Source organism: Eptesicus fuscus, chromosome 11 (assembly GCF_027574615.1).
Source record: "Eptesicus fuscus isolate TK198812 chromosome 11, DD_ASM_mEF_20220401, whole genome shotgun sequence".
NCBI classification, from domain to species: Eukaryota; Metazoa; Chordata; class Mammalia; order Chiroptera; family Vespertilionidae; genus Eptesicus; species Eptesicus fuscus.
The window spans coordinates 7,993,446-8,008,505 of record NC_072483.1 but is presented as its reverse complement, the minus strand read 5'-3'; positions in this window follow the sequence as shown (position 1 = coordinate 8,008,505).

The following is a 15,060-nucleotide window of genomic DNA, read 5'->3' as shown; positions in this document are numbered from 1 at the left end:
AGACCCTGGGCAGGTCACGACCCATCTGCACCCTCAGCCTGAAACCTGCCACCCTGAGCGCCTGCCGGCGTGGGCTTCTGGTGCAGCCACGGAGGCCGTGCAGCGCCATCATCAGGTAGTGTGGGGTCCCTCCTTGTGGTCGTGTGTGTTTTAATGGCTTAGACCCTTCTGCCTACAGAGTCACAGTGCCCTCTGTCGTGCCCAAGCCCCCAGCAGGCCCTCGACTCCAGGGCGCTGGGTGAGCGGCGTGGAGCTGGCTCCCCGGGGAGTGGGTTTGCTGAGCCGGTGCGCGTGTGAGTGTGGGCTCAGCCTGCGTATACACGGGCACGCACTGTTCTCCACGGCGCCGCCCTGCCCCGTCTATGGAGAGGGCTTCCTGGTGTGGAGACATGTGTCCCACGAGGTAACAGTGCAGCCCTGTGTGGGCCTGGGGGCCCGTTTCACCCAGGCGAGGTGGGGGACAGTGGTGTGTTTCACATCAGGGCAGATGGGGGACAGTGGTGTGTTACCTGGGGCTGCTGCAGGCCAGGCCAGTGCCATGTCCTTTAGAGGCCATGGGGAGGGGCGGGGTGTGCAGGTGGGCGAGGTATTTATCCAGAACCTTCCTGGCCAGGCCAGCGTGTGAGGCGGCATCTCCCTGCCTGTCTGTTCGGATCACTGTCTGTCTGCATCCGGGTGGCTCTCTCTATCTCTTCCTCTCTCCTCGCTGTCCTTCTCCGACTGTTTGCTAGTCCGTGGGCCCCTCCTTCTGCCACTTGGTTCTCCCATTCCGCCCTGTGCCACATCGCTCCACGCCTGCACACGTCGCTGTCTCCCTCTGCCTCTGCATCGTCTCTGCCTCTCTTTCTTCTGTTCAGTCTCTGGTTCTCCGCTGTCCTCCCTGTTTGTCGCTGCCTCCCTCCTCTGTCCGGCTGGCTCTGCACATGGGCTCGTCCTGGGTGGCAGTGGCCCTGCCCTGTGCCTGGCCGCCCTCTGCTGGGCCCGGGAGCAGACGAGTTCCTTGAGGGCATTCCGTCGGGCCCCTGGGCATTGCTCTAACTGGGCAGTCAGCCGAGGTCCTCCCAGGAAAGCTGTCCCGGGGGACTGCCCTGCCGTGGGGGGCCCGGCACCAGGGCAGCCTCAGAGCCGGAAAGCACCTGCTTTTCTGGAGAGAAAGGCCGTGTACGCACAAGCCAGATGGGCTCATACCCAGGAAGGAAAAGTTCGGCTCCGAGTATTTTTATTCCTTTTTCTTGGTGGGAGGTGTTCAGCAAAATAAGTTTCCATTCTGAGAGCTCCCTCCCTGCACCAGCACTGGGAAAGAGCTTCGTCACAGCCGCGAGGAGCAGCGAGGGGCAGCAAGGGTCCACGAGGGCCGCGAGAGGTCAGGACGGGGCTGGTGCACGCTCCGGGCCGGGAGTGCAGATTTAATCTCGTTGGGACACTTACTAAGTCTCTTAACCTCGCAGGCCCCGGCGTTTCCCTTTGTAAATGGGGTTTGTCGTGATTCCCGCCTCACGGGGCTGTTGTGGGGATTAGACGAGGCTGGGCCTACAAAGTACCCCATGTGGTAAGGATGTCCTAAACGCTGTTGGATTGGGAAATACTCTCAATACCAGTGGAGTGGCCGAGGGTTGCCTGGGCTGCATTGCGGGCACTGGGAAAGCTTGCTCCCCACACAGACTCCACGGTGAGTCCTTTAGTTGGTTCTTTCAACCCTCATACACTGCCAGGAGCGCTGTGTGGTGTTTGCTCGGTGGTGAGGGAGGCGGCGGATGGAGGCCCCAGTGCCTGTCCACCTGGCCCAGGCTGGGCCCGCGGGTTGCACAAGGCAGGGCTCCAAGGCCCCCTGCGCATGGAGGGAGGGCCTGTGCCAAGCGGCAGCCAGCTCTGTGAGCCCGACCCAGGCCCCACGGCCTTCTCTCCAGGGTGCTGGGGGCAGACAGCTCTGTTCAACCTGGAAACTCGGCTGCTTGGGGCTGGCATTTGTGTCTGCCCTTGAAGGCAATAGCGTGTCCACCTCCAGTTCTAACCGGGGCCTGCGCAGATCTCGCCCGGCCTCTGTCCTGCTCCGGGGAGTGCCTGGCTGAAACTGCCATGGAGTGTGCGTGGCCAGCTGGGAAGTAAGTGACTTTCTGTTTTGAAGGGAGCTGCCCTTCTGGGTGGTGACCTCCTGGCTGGTGACCGGGGCAGGACTTCCTGAGCCCCAGGCTGCTGAGTCCTTGGGAGGAGACATGGCTGTCAGGGAGCAGCAGGCCCAGGAGGAGGGTCCACACGGGACAGCGGCCAGGCAGGCTGGAGGTCTCCTGTCCAACCACCTTGGACGGGGACAGCGGGAGGGATGGTGATGGGATGGTGGAGCTCAGAAATCAGGTCACAGGAGAGGCGTTGGGCCAGGAGCCTGGGCTTGCGTTTCCTGGCTGTGTGACCTTGGGCAAGTCGCCACACCCCTGGGAGACCCGTCTCCCCCTGTGCTGGGGAGTCTTCCCCGCAGTGTGGGCAGCAGCTCCTCCCGGTGCTGCCTCCCTGAGGCTTTTCTCTCCGTGGACACTGTGCTCAGATGTCACAGCGCCACCTCCCACCTCAGAGGTCACCTCCCTCTGCCCCTCTGGTCACCAGCGGGGAGCTGACACCTCTGGGGCCCCTGGGCTAGGAGGGTCCTTCAGCTCCCCAAGCTCCATCATGACAGGCAGGAAAAATGCAGGCCATTTAGGATTTGAATTTAGCTTCTCTTTGAGCAGAATCCACAATTCAAGGTTTAAAATTCAGTTGGACACCAACCCTCAGGTCTCCCGAAGTCACCTCGGTGCAGTTCCTAAAGTCTCAGCTTGTACGTAAGGGGCTGGCCTGGTGAATGTCTCTGCACAGCGCGGGGTGCTCACGCCCCCACAGCACCACGCCCCGAATCCTCTGCATGAGGTGCAATGTTTTCAAAAGTAGGTGCATTACTGCAGGTGCGGTGAGGCCAGCCATCAGGAGGCAACTGCCGCTGAAAAGATGGCTTGTTACTCACAGTTCCCAGGAGGTGCAGGACCACACGTGGGAGGGCCAGGCCGGCCCGGAGCAGATGGAGTGTGGGGAAAGCGTGGGCGGGAGCCTTGGTTGTGGATCTTGTGGTGCGGAGTGGGCAGGCACGGTAAGCCAGCCCAGGACGGGCTAGTGCGAGCAGTTCCAGCGGGCTTTGGGGCGCCGGCTGTCTCTAGCTGTCGGTACCTGGCCCTGGAGTGATGAGGGTAGGGGAATGTTGCCTCCGGTAGTATGAGAGGCAGAGAGAGGAGGTGGTTTGGAGTGTGGGCTCTGGATTGGTTGGTTTGCATGTGAAAGGCACTCCTGCTAGTTTGGGCTGACTAACCCTGGGAGGGGCAGTCTCTCCCCAGTAAGTGAGGCCCCAGATGCCAGAACAGGACGAATACTGAAAAATAAGAAAACAGAAATAACTGGGAGTGGTGCGAGGGGGCTCAGGCCCCTGCAGACCCCTTTGTGCACAGGCCTTTCCCTGGCCTCCTTTGTGGGAACCCTGTCCCTTGCCACTCAGTCACGGCCACCAGTTGTGCAAGTCATCAGTGGTTTCGTGCGCATCACTGGGATTATGCACACGGCGTCCTGGTTCCGGGGCTGTGAGGCCACGTGTGAAGGACTTTGCTGTGCGCCCTCACGTGGGCCTTTCTGGCCCTGAGCCCCAGGTTTTCTTGGTTAAACCCATGCAGGTTTTCAGCTGGTTTTCCACCAGCTGCTGGGTGCAGTTGTCACCGGGCAGACTGTTTGGAGCAAGCATGATAACTTCGATAGCGTGACTGGTCTCTGATGGACATGCCACAGCAACGAGAAGCAAATCTCTCTGAAGCAGGCAAGGGGATCAGCAAACGGTGGGGGGCGGGTCTGGGGTGGAGGGGGGTGGGTGCTGCCTGAGCCAGCGTGGAGGCGGGCTGTGGGGGGCGGGGGTAGCTGTGACAGGAGTGAGCGTGCATGTTTCCCCACCTGCGATGCAGACAATGACACCGCAGCAGGGTGGCTGTAAGGTCAGAGGAGGCCAGGACCCATGTGCCCCTCTGTACGTGTTGGCATGTCCCAGAGCAGACACACCCTCCTCTGGGCAGGCCTGAGGCCTCACAGGCCATCGGCAGCCACGCGTTGGCTGCTCCATGCCGTCACTCTCTCCCTTTCACGTGTTGTCCAGATGACCTGCTCCGTGCCTTTGGGGAGGGGAGACTTTCTACCATTTATCGGACAAAGAAGTTGAGGCAGGAAAGGAAGGCTGAGGCAGACTCCCAGAGCCACCCAGGGGCTGGTCCCAACTACAGGAGGCGCTGGTGGAGCTGGTCAGATGTCTTCTGAGAGAAAGGCTGACTTGGAATTGTTGCGGTGCTAAGAGGACTGTTTTAGGTGGGCCTGCCTGTGCGGTGACACCAGGAGGCCTCAGCTAGACAGGCTCCAGACTGTCGGACCTTCCAGGCAGTGGGGCTGTGAAAGTACCTCCGACTGGCTTGCCTGATCCTTTAGAGAAGATAGACAGACAGATAGATAGGTAGGTAGATAGACACACACACACACACACACACACACACACACACACACAAATACTTTAAGCACACACACAAATGTTGCCAATGCACATACCTGCACTCAGCTTGCTATTTTCTGCCTTGCTTTCGATGGATGGCATACCAAGGTGGGGGCTCGTCTGCACTGAGTGCGGACAGTAGGGAATGCTCAGGGTAGAGAATTCAGAAACAAACATAAATTGCCTGTAAATCGGTCTCCTTTTTCTGTGACCATGTCCTGGCGCTTGTGAGCAGTCAGGGATAGAGCATTCCGCTGGGGTGGGCGGGGCCATCTCAGGGCCAGGGCCGGCCCACTTCACCCCGCAGACCCCTACCTGCCCCGGGACTCCATTACCTGCCCCTGCTCCTTCCGCCTGGCTAACCTTGGCCCGGAGAATCTCATGTTTATTATCTGCAGGCGTATGCTCATGTTCTTATCGTGTATGTAGTTTTTCTTGCTCGTTATATTACGGTTTTGAGGTGCATCCATTCTCTAGTTGAAGCTCTCATGGAAAACTCTGGGTGCTCAATGATGCTTATTCCACAACCCATTTCTCCACCTTCCTGCTGAGGTTATTCAGGTGGTTTACAACTTTTTATAATTGCAAACATTGCTGCTATGGTTGCAACATGTCTCCTTGTGTACATGTGCCAGGAGTTCTTCGGGAGGGGGTTTGAAGTCCACTTTGTGGGTAACAAACAGCATTTGAAAAGATGAAACAGAAAATACCACAATGCATCGCAAGCAGTGAAGGTAAGGTTGTTCCTCGGTGTGTGCGCTCATGCACGTGTGGACGGCACTGTGATGTGAAATGTATGTCTCTGCATCACTCAGACCATCGAAAGCCCTGATGTATGTGCACGAGCAGGAATCCTGGGCTTAGAGCACCTGCATGTTCAGCTTTGTTAGATACTACTGCCAAATCGCTCTCCAGTGTGGCTGGACAAAGCTACCTCCTACACCTTCAAACAATGATTTATCTTATTAGACTGCGTTTTCTGGCCGTCTAAACTCTAGTAAATGGGGATGACCTTGCTTTAATTTGTACCCCCTCATTTGTGAACTGGACATTCTGGTTTCCTCTCCCCTAGTTGGCCTGTTCTGATAGGTGTTTCCTTCCTCCTCCTTATTTTTTTTAAAGAGATACTAATCATTTATTATTTAGATGTGTTATAAATACTTCCTCCCAGTCTTTGGTTGGCCATTATCTTTGTCTACGGTATGGTTTATTGGGACAAAAGTTGTACATTTGAACGTAATCAGGTGTATCATTCCTTTTCTGTATGGCTTGTATTTGTATCTTGTTTCAGAGGTCCTTTCCTACCTTGAGGCCATAAAGATATTTTCCTATATTTTTTCTAAAAGTCATACAATTGTACTTTTACATATAGTTTTTTAAAAATATATCTTTATTGATTTCAGAGAGGAAGGGAGAGGGAGAAAGAGATAGAAACATCAGTGATGAAAGAGAATCATTGATCGGCTACCTCCTGCACACCCCCTACCGGGGATCGAGCCTACAACCCGGGCATGTGTCCTTGACTGTTACTGAACCCAGGACCCTTCAGTCCGCAGGCCGACGCTCTATCCACTGAGCCAAACCAGCTAGGCTACATGTAGTTTTTAAATCTAGCTCGAATTGTTTTGTCATTGACATGGTATAGGGATCAAGTTGTTTTATCTGTGGGATAATTAATTGTTCTCCTAGCAGTTACTTCATTTCTTAATTTTAAAGTGCCAATTTTAAATTTATCCTTGGGGTTGTGAGGGGGCCTTATTCTTTATTGCTGGCATCTAGGAATGTGGTTGCATTTTATATGTTGATCCTGTTTCCAGTAGGATCTTACTATATTATTACATGTATCCATATATTTTCATGGACATTTTATTTAGTCATATCATTTATAAATTATGGAAGTTTTTTCTCTCTTTTCCAATTCTTAGATTTTTACCTCCGTTTTGCCTCTTTCATTCCGTCTAGAGTAGAACTGTCCGGTGGCACACGTGCCATATCATGTGACCAACATGCTCAAGTTAAGAAATGTTGGGGTCCACATTTTAAAAAGTAAAAAGAAATAGGTGGACTTAATTTTAATAATATTTAGAGCCTCGTGAGTGGGCATCCTTCTCTTGTTCCTGATTTGGGAATATTTCTGAAGTGTTACCATACCACAAGACTACTGTTTAATGGTTTCCTATAGTTCATCTAAAATTTCCTTTTTGTTCCTATTTTGTAAAGGCTCCCTGATTGTGAATGAATGTTGAATTTTATCAATGCTTTTCTATAAATACTGAGACAGTCATGACTTCTTTATCTTCTTATTGTTATGATGTTTATTTTAATACATTTCTGTTATTGTCACACCATTGATTCTTGTTTAGCAATGAGATTCACCTATAAATTTGTTCTTTCTATTCTTATTTAGTTGAAGTATCTACCAGATTAGCCTCATAACATATGCTAAGGAATACTCCACTCTCAGTATTCAAATGTTTTAATATGTGAAGGATTACCTTAAAATATTTGTATATGTGTACATATTTGTATGTGTTCACATGTGTCAACTATATGTTAAGGATTGTCTTCAAATATTTGTATATGTTCAGGATTACCCATTGCTCCACGGCTTCAAAACCCAGACTGCAAAGCCACAGCCCGGTTTTGTTTGTGAGAGCCGTGTTTGTTTTTAATGGTCAGAGGTGATTCCAGCTTTCTGTTTCTTTTTGCGTCATCTCAGCAAATCTGTCAGTCCATCTCTAGAAATGTCTGTCTCTCCCGTGATCACCCTTGTCCGCAGTGTTTATAGTGAAGTCTCTCTTCGTTCCTATGACGTTTGTGTTTCCTCGGGTATTTGGTCTTAAAGGTTCGTTACTTGATTCCTTTTGCTTCTCACATCCCACACCCCATTCTTCCCTCTTTAGCTTGGCCCCGGGTTAGGTCCTAATTCCTTGGGTTGGGCACTGGTGACTGATTTCACCCTAGTCCTCTCCCACTCTCCCCAGCAGACGCCAGTGCCCAAGTCCTGCTCACTTACCCCCACGGGTTCTGACGTATAGGTATTTCATTACTTTTTTAAATCTTACCTTTTCCTCAGTTTTGTAACGTTTTTGTTTATTATCTCTTCAAATTATAACGTTCCCCCTATTTTTCCCATTCTCTCCTTCTGGTACTTTCTCATTCTGTCCTCCTTGTCCTTATAGCTCTTTTTCATGCTGTGTATTATTCACCTTCTTTATCTTTCCATTACACATCCACTCAGCGTCTTAGGCGGACTTCGCCGTGTGCTTTGTGGTTTCTGCGGACTCTTGGCCATGTCGTGTGTGTGTGCATGCGTGCACACAATTTGTAGTTTGGGATTGTGAATAGGGACTTATCTGTAGGAAATCTGTGGGCCCGAGCTGCGGCTCTCTCCCTGCAACGTGGTTTTCCATGACTCTGCCAGGTCCTTGGGAATAACACGTATGTGGGATCAACTGGAGCCCCTGGGGCTGTAAATGTGAACTGACACCCAACGAGAAGGCAGGCGGGTGGTTACAGACACTCAGAGGAGACTTCTAAAACCCCCAGTCATTTCCCTTCCAGAGTGTAAGCACCAGGGTCTTGTCGTGTCCCTGCAGGTGGGCTGGAAGGCTGTGCAGCTGTGACCCTCCAGGAGTCTTGACCACACCTGGGGCTGTCAGTGCCCACTTCTCCTAGGTCCCCCATCCTCTCCTTGCATGGTCACCGAGCCGGGGTCAGGGGGCACAGTGAGAGGCCCGCCTCTGGGTCTCCCAGCATCCGCTCACCTGAGCTGCCTTGGTCTCCAGGTCTCCAGGGTGCCCCTGGTGGGCTTTCTTTTCCTGCCCGCTCCCACGTGCCTCTAAACAGGTGGTCACTGTCCTCACTGAGCTGGAGAGTTCTTCGCCCACCTCTTCAAGCCGCTGTGCTGTTGTTGTTCATGTGCAAAGTTAAAGGTAGAAGCCGCGCTTGATGGGGAAAGAAACCCAGAGTCTGGGAAAGAGCTGTAATTATTATCCACTCCGGGCAAAGACCCGGGAAGTGGTCGGTGTTCAGGGGAGGAACGTCTTGGCATCTGTCTTATTCCCAAATCCACTGGCTAAGTCACAAGTCGTCGACGCTCTGCATCCAGGCCCAATGCTTGGGGTTGTGAGGGGGCCTGGTGAAGAGGGGGAGGGCCCATTTAGTCTCATCTCAGCCCCGTCCTTGCTGAGTCATCTTTGCAGGTCAGATGACATTCTGGGAGCGCATCTTCTCTATAACCAGTGAGAGAGATTTCCCGCACTGAATTCAGGGCTCACAGTGACCTTAGTGCGGAGCGATGACTACGTGATTATTACTCGCAGAATTTCCTGTGTCTTTATTTATTCAAACAGTGTTTACGAGTGTCTGCTGTGTGCAGGGCTGTTCCAGGCACAGATTAGAACACTTCTTCATTACCTTTGGTTTGCCAGGTGCTGGGAAGCCAGAGAAGCGTGACCAGCCTCCTGGCTGTCCTGGGGGTGTGGATGCAGGGCCACCTCCAGAGCCTGGAGCCCAGGAGCCTGCAGCGGGGGTCTCAGGCCCTCGGTGGGGAGGGAGCTCGTGTGTGTGTGTGTGTGTGTGTGTGTGTGTGTGTGTGTGTCGGGGAGGGGGGTACCCTGCTGGGGGGACCTGGGAAAGATAAATGGAGCCCCCTCTCCCTTGTTCCAGTTCACCCTTTTATCAGGAAGTTGGAGGTATTTGGCTTTTTGTTAGGTTTTTATTTATTTTACTATTTTAAGTAGCGTAACTTTCATGATTCAAAATTCACTAGTTACAAAAGTAAAAAAAAACTCACCTCTCAACCCTGTTTCCCAGCAAGCCAACTGGTTCCACTCCCTAGAGGCACCCAATGTCTCACATGGCGTTTGCAAGATATTCTAGATGTATCCACGTAAATAATACATATATTTGTGAATATTTATAAATGTGGGCCTACCTATAAATTTACACACACACATACATATATATGTTTTTTAATGCAATCGCTGGCATCTTGCTATTTTGGTTTGACAATGTATCTTGGAAATTGGTCCATATGAGGCTTGAAGCGCTTCTTCATCTGTTTTTATGGCTGCTTGATATTCCATTATATGGACGAACTGTAATTCATCTAACGAGCCGCCTCCGATAGATATTTAGATTTCCAGTCTTCCGCTGTTTTCGAACAATGCTGCAAGAGCTCGACTTGCGCCTGTTCCTGCACACCCGTGAGAGCACATTTGTAGGGTACGGAGTGCAGCTCACAGGGAGTCCTGCCTTCTGACGTTACAACCGGCGCTGGGGCCGAGGCCGCCTGGCCTGGGCGGGCGGGCCCTGCCTCCTGGGCGGCCTGTGGGCTGACCCTGCACTTAGATGAATTTTTCTAAGACCTTCATGCACAGACAAGCAGGTACGGTTCTGAACGAGTGAATGAAGACACTCACCACTGAGAGAAATCAGTAGGCGGCATAGCAATGGTTTTGTAAGTTTAGAGATTAACTGCGAATGAGCCCGAAGTGGGCTCTTCTGACTGCAGTTTCCATGGCCCACGGCAGGAGGGCTTCCCAGCGAGGCTGCCCGGGGCCCGGCGGGAGTCTGGTCCAGGAGTCACCGCGGGCTGTAACATTGGCTCACCAAGTTAAACATGAAGGCGCAGGTATGATGTGAGCGTCACATCTGGTGGAAAGTTCGCTTTTGACCTAACGTAAGGCTTTTTGTGGTAAGCTGTGTTGCGTGTGCTGGTGCAAACCTTTGCTGTAAGTAGAGGCCTGGCTTCCGTTCTCCGTTTCAGGATCTGGTGACAGTGAGTGGCAGCGTTTATTGAGCTTATGTTCTGGACCAGCCTCGTCTTCTCTTTGCACTTTCCTGGGACGCTCTCATCTACTCCTCCCGACAGCCCTGTCACCACCCCTACTTTGTAGACAGACACCTGGGGCTCAGGTGTTGATGCACGTTCCCAGGGACCCACACCAGGATCCACACGCAGGCTCCTGGCCCTGCTGTGGAGAGCGGAGCCCTGTGCCATGCCTTCCCGGGCACACTCGGGACCGTGGCGCCAGGACAGCCTGAGGTGCCAGGTGGCAGGGGGTGCTGGGATCTGTCTTTACTTACAGCCATGCCCAGTCCATGTCTTGCTGTCAATAAAAATAATTCCAAACAGGGCATCAGAGATTTTGTTTAGGGACATGAGCCTCCCTGTTTCTTCTGGGGGAGCATTTTGAAAAGGAAAACGAACACTCCATCCCCGTTAGGCTCAGCAGTGACGGGGCAGGACAGCTCTGCTGCTGGGGCTCCTTCTCGGGGCCCGAGGGTGTCCAGGGGCTTTGGAGCCGGGAGAGGGGCAGGTGGCTCTGAGGGAGCCTGCAGTGTGACTTCCGGCTGGGCCTGCTTCCCCCTCCGTGACGGGGCTGGGGTCCCATCTGGTGTCATAGAAGAGCCGAGTCACTCCGGCAGCTCTGAGTCAGGATCAGCACGCTAGTTCTGTCCAGAGCTGGACAGGACACATTGTCCTCTGTTCAGCGTGGCACACGGCCTCTCTCCCAACCACTCAGCTCTGCTGAGGCATGAAAGCGCGGACAGTGAGTGGCCCGGCAGGGCTGTGTGCCTTAAAACAGGTCCAGGGGGCATTTGGCCCTCAGGCTGCAGCTTGCTGCCCCTGCTCTAACTGGCGAATGACATTGGACTGAATCTACAAAACTGGTGGCTCCAGCCCTGCTTGGCTACAACCCCATTTCCTATGTCTCCGTGTGGGTGTCCACCCTCTGCCCAGTCCCTGTCCTACCAAGTGCAGTGGGGGTGGGGGGTACTAGCTGGGGAGGCAGACCCACCTCTAATCGACTATGTTGCACTGAGCCTCACCTTCCCCATCTGTAAAATGGGAATGGTGATTTCTCGGAGGTTCCTCCGAGCTCCAAAATGTTCTCAGTTTAGTTAGAAAGGAGATGAAATTCTCTTCCCTGGACGTTGCAGTCTTAGATTGTGTTTTTGGTCACCAAGACAAAATGGGTAAGATAATGTTGTGCTGTAATCGGTGCTCCAGGAGGCAGATACCCCCTGGGGTGCCCCATCTGAGCGTACCCCTAAACCTTCAGGAGCCAAACAAGTAAGGACAACGCTTGGCACTTCCTTGGCCCACACCACGTCGTGGAGGGCACCTTCACCTGCACGTTCCGGGCTGGTCCCTGTGAGGAGAACGTCGGTCCCTCTCCTGGCTCCAAGCAGCTGCCCTCTGCGTGGCCTGGCGCGGGGAGCAGGGAGAATACCCAGGGAAAGGCCAAGGCCCACTGTGCCTCTTACCCGTCTTTCGTTGTTCCAGGGAAGGTCTGCTGTACTGGCAGGCACCGCTTCACTCAAGAAGCCAAGTAAGTCGGGTGCACACACGCGTCTCGCTCAGCTGGGGCCCAGGGCGCCCACACGGGCTGGCCCTCCGGGGCTCGCCCGCTGCAGCTGCCAGTTGGCAGGGTGGCTGCCTGTCTCGTCCTCAGACACCCCACCCAGCCCTGGGTGGCCCGGGATGGGATGGGACGGGAGGAGCGCTCCCTGGGAGAGCTGGAAAGGAAACGGCGTGGTGGGAGCTCCGTGGTGGGAGCTCCGGTGGCTTCGGTGCTGACTGGGCCTGTCCCACCGCCAGTGACCTCGGGCCGTGATTGGCCCTGGGAGCGTCAGTCTCCTGAATGGTCTCAGGGGAGGGTGATTCCTCAGCGATGCCAGGCTTCTGGCGGGTTAGTACAGATTCGTGACTCATCAGACTCCCGGCACGCACCAGGACCTGTAGAACGAACGGTGTGAGAGACAGTGTTACTGAGCCTTCCTGATTGCCAGGCAGCAGGCTACTCATCACACAGCTGAACTCATTTGATCCACAGCAGCCCTTTTCCATTTTACAGACGGGAAAACCAAGGCTCAGCACTGTTAGCTAAGGCCACCCAGCTGGTTAGAGACAGAGCCGGTGTCACTGGGTGACTCTGCCTTCCAGAGTGGGTGTCACTGGGTGACTCTGCCTCCCCCGGGCCAGCTGTGGGATGTCCTTGGTGGGGGCCAGGCACGGATGAGCCCTGCCCTGGGGCTGCCATTTCAGGAGCGGGTCTCTGTCTTGCTGTGGGCTGGCCTCCCTCCTCCTTCCTGAAAGCCCCTCGTTGGGGCCATTCCAGGCAGTCCAGGGCTTGGGCCTCGGCCCTCCCCCCAAAGCCGGTGAGCTTGGGCGAGTTACTTCACCTCTGAGCCACGTTTTCCTTACGCAGAAAACCCACGGCCATAACTGCATTTCCGAGGTGCTGTGCAGGCGGAGTCCGTGGTCCCGGAGGAGAGGCACGGACCGCACCCTCCGTCCAGGCCTTGCTCGGAGCCAGTGCTCCAGAGGTGTCCGTTCCCAGCGGACCCTGAGCTTAGCGCCTTGGAGCAGAGCGGGCTCAGCTGTGTCTGCAGCTCCCCGCAGGATCCTGGCCTGCGGCAAGGGCCCAGCCGCTTCTGTTGAGGCTCCAAGTTTAGGGATGGTTCCACCGCACTGCTTGTCCCTGCTCCAGGGGAGCCCGGGGCAGGCAGGGTGACCGACTGTCCTGGTTTGCCCAGGACCGAGGCATTCTTTGGACAGCGCTGGGCACACTGGGTGAGTTGACTACCTGGGACAGGCTGGCCCTGGCCAGCGTGGCTTCCCGTAGCCCCGTGGGCGCAGTGCTGAAGGCCCACAGTGCTGTCAGGGGCCCACAGAAATGTTTTAGTTTTGTGTGTTTGTTTTAATGAGAAGCCGGGATTATATTCATCCCTAAACCAAGACATTTGTAAAATAGAAATGTGACTGTGTTTTATGGAGAAAGAGGCCTGCAGAGGGCAAAGTGCCCCGGGAGTCACAGTGCTGCTGGGGGAGGCGCTGCCCGGCACCCTGCCCAGCCCTCTGAGCACTGGGGGAAGAGGCCTGGCCGAGGAGAGGGGCCCATGGCCCCCAGCGCCCAGCAGGCTCCCCTGAGGTCCCAGCGGTGGAGAGGAGGTGGCGGTGCGTTTCTGGGCCTGCTCAGCCTAGAGCTTTAGGAACTGATGACGGGGGTGGGGCACAGGGAGGTGGGAACAGGCATGTCCGTGTTGAAAGCGGCCGAGCCCTTCCCAGCGGGCCGGGAGATTCTGGTCCTCAGATGCTCCTGTCCTGGCTGCGTGGGGGGCAGGGGTGGGGGTTCCTGTTTGGAGCCAGGGAGTTGATTTGATCCAGCTGAGGCCAGGGCCCAGCTTGGAGGCTCAGAAGGCATCTGGGTCCCCACCAGCGCCCCTCCCTCCCCACATGTGTCTCTGAAGCGCAGAGAGGGGAGGCCCGTGGAGGAGGGTGTAGCAGATGTCGCTGCCCCACACCGTGCTCTGGTCTATCTTTTAGGGTGGCCGGTGCTCAGAGCAGCCCTAAGGAGCTGCCGGCCTCCCCTGGAAGGTGGGGGAAGAGGGGTGAACAATCCAGGCTGCATCCTGATACCGCTTGTCTGCGGGCGCGCAGGCCACACCTGAGCCAGGCGTCGGCGCTCCTGTCCTCGGGACTCGGTGGGAAAGCTCTTCTCAGCCTGGCCTCCCGGAGCTGCTGGTGGGACAGCCGAGAGGAGAGGTGCGGCCTGGCTGTGACGCACCAGCAGGACGGGGCTCCGACAGAAGAATGCCGTGAGGTCAGGAGTTATGCAGCCTCACCCGCCTCATCAGACAGGAGGTGGCGTCCAGGTCAGTGACACTCACAGCCAGGCCGCAGCAAGGTGGCCGTCCCGACTCTGGCCTGGGTTTTCCCTCTCTCCCAGCCTTCCGTTTTATTTTGGGTGGAGGCAGGGTATTCAGGGCCGAGAAGAGAAGCTCGGTCTGCATTTCATTGTTCATTCCTTCTCGGCTGTTTCTGCAGAGGAATCTGGCAGGACGGGGCGTGGGGGAGGGAAGAGCTGAGGGGGAGTCTCCTTGGCTCCTTCGCCTTCTCTGCTGAGCGTGGCGGCAGCTCTGCGTTTCCTCTAAACGTGGCTGCCTCTGTCAGCCCCGCACGGATGGCCTGACCGGGCACCGGGAAAGGAGATGTGGGCCTCGGGTCGATCCCGTGGAGAGGTCTGGACGCGCACAGTGGACACGTTCCCTGTGAGAGGTGATGGAGCTGGGAGGGGTGAGACCTGTCTCTGATGACCTGGGCAGCACGCCTTCCTCTGGGAGCAGGTGGCAGGGCCTCTCCGTCGCTTTAAGAGTAAATGGGCCACCAATCCGAGTGTTGCCCTGCTCCCCGGGCCAGCCTGAGCCGTGCCGGACGAGGGGGAATGAGTAAATGGACAACAGAGAAGCGGTGACACAGTGTGTCCACACGCCGGAATGTCGCTCAGCCTTAAGAAGGAAGGGAGTTCTGCACATGCACGCACTTGAGGACATGGTGCTCAGAGGTGCCATCAGCCGTCACCAAGACATGCTGCTGATTCCACCTCCGTGGGCTGCCCAGCACAGTCAGGTCCATGGACGCGGCAAGGAGGGAGCGGCTGCGGGCTGGGGGGGGGGGGGGGGCGGGGGGAGGGAGTCACTGTTGGAGGGTGGGAGGTTGCAGGGCA